At 36.3% G+C, this 1,939-nt stretch overlaps 1 long non-coding RNA gene across 1 annotated transcript; it reads left to right on the forward strand.

Moving 5' to 3' along the window:
• Positions 1 to 806: 806 nt before the first annotated feature.
• Positions 807 to 1,728, forward strand: LOC120272519. The gene is made up of 3 exons (XR_005540210.1): positions 807 to 897; positions 1,400 to 1,521; positions 1,673 to 1,728. It is a non-coding gene; the product is annotated as an uncharacterized LOC120272519 (long non-coding RNA).
• Positions 1,729 to 1,939: the final 211 nt, after the last annotated feature.

Below are 1,939 nucleotides of genomic sequence, written 5' to 3' on the forward strand. Positions count from 1 at the left end.
TTATTAGATCTCTCTTTATCATTTAAAGTTCATTGAGTTATATTTTATTATATTTCTTATTATTTCTATCGTCACACTATAGCTTTGGGTTAAAAGGCTCTTAATAACTAGATAAAAAAAATATAACTACATCATCATAAATGTTAATTTTGTCAATTTACATATAATTCATATCATATATAATATCGGTCCATTTCAAACATAAAAATAAAATCACAAAATATTATTAAATAGCTTATTTGGTATACATCAAATAAAAAATGGGATGTGAGCTTATCATACTCATATATTTTCCTACTATTATTTTTCGAGTGCTCATACGCTAGCCTATCCGTTCACACACATTATCTGGGCTGGATCATGGTGTGGGCTGTGTTGTTATGGACTGTTGAGCCCAGTCTAATTTATTAGACGCACAGAAGGAAGACTGGCGGAAACGTTGAGCAAAATCAAAGTTTTGTTTAAATTATTATTCTGGATCATGGGGCTGTGATCGGTCTTCTCGGCTTCTCCCTCCTCTTCTTCTCTTTCTCTCTCGCTTCTCAGATCCATCCGGGCGGAAGCTTCTCTCTTTCACTCTAAAATTTTCGTGGATTTTCATTGCCATCAATTCATCGATCAATTCTTTTTTCCTTCCTTCAATCTCCTCTTCTATACACAGGATGAGGTCTGTGATCTCCAAGATGTGCTTTTGTTTGCTTCTCTTTGCGATGCTTCGATCTCGAGGCTGCGAGGGATTGGGATCCGAGGAAGCTTACGTGACGCTTCTCTACGGGGATGAGTTCCTACTTTGGAGTTCTGGTTCTCGGGAAGTCGATCCGTGACACAGGGTCTACAAGGGACATGGTTGTTCTTGTCTCCGATGGCGTGTCCGACTACGCCAAGCAGCTTCTCAAGGTATCGCGTAGTTGTTATTTGATTTTAACTTTTAATTTTTAGTACCTAGTCTTTTACAACCTTTTAGACCAAGTTTCGATCAAGCATAGCATCCTTCATCCTTGATTTTCTTTCTTTATATTTTTTTTTTTGTTAATAAAATTTCTCTTGATGATTTAGAACTTATATTCCGACAATACCGATGAAGATCAATTACTGTTCCCCAGCACAATTAACCTTTGCATCTTGACATCTTACAATCTATGGTAAATTATGAAAAATTGATTTTTAACTTGATATTTGTTCTCATGGAATCGACATGTTTGGCCAAGATAAGATTTTGCTTGCTCACGTCCCATCATCATGTCTTTTGGTTCTGTTGGAAATTAACTTTGAACTTGTCTATTTGTTCATAGCTTATGCTGGAGTTTCTTAATTGTTGATTTAGTATGGTGCATACCTAAATTTAGTTGGGTGGCTGTTTCTCATTACTACTAACTTGCAGCTTTGTGCACTCAATTAGGCTGATGGTTGGATGGTGGGAGCTTATAAGTCTGTTGGCTAATCCTAATCAAGTGCGCCCACAGAGATTTTGGGGAGTCTACACCAAATTAAAAATATTTAACATGACAAGGTATAAGAAAGGTAATTTTAATGGTCATATAATCACGATAAGATTGACTGCTTCTTAGTTATTTCTTTCGAACCATTAAATGCTTTTTGCTACTTGCCCTTTTCTGCATATTCTCTTAATCTTGGTCATTATAGCATCCTGAATCATTTTATTCTCCCACAGTCGTCTATCTTGATGCTGATACGATAGTGCTGAAGAATATTGATGAACTGTTCAAAATGTGGGAGAAAGTTTTTGTGCAAATCTGAAACATTCTGAGAGACTGAATTCTGGAGTGATGGTAGTTGAACCGTCTGAAGCTGTTTTCAAAGATATGATGAGCAAAGTGAACACTTTGTATTCATATACTGGAGGTTTTTCTCATCCCTTGCCATGCCTTCCTATCTTATTTAATGGGCCATTAAATCTTTCCACGGCAATCTTGTGACT

The sequence above is a fragment of the Dioscorea cayenensis genome, chromosome 11 (assembly GCF_009730915.1).
Source record: "Dioscorea cayenensis subsp. rotundata cultivar TDr96_F1 chromosome 11, TDr96_F1_v2_PseudoChromosome.rev07_lg8_w22 25.fasta, whole genome shotgun sequence".
In the NCBI taxonomy this organism is placed as follows: domain Eukaryota; kingdom Viridiplantae; phylum Streptophyta; class Magnoliopsida; order Dioscoreales; family Dioscoreaceae; genus Dioscorea; species Dioscorea cayenensis.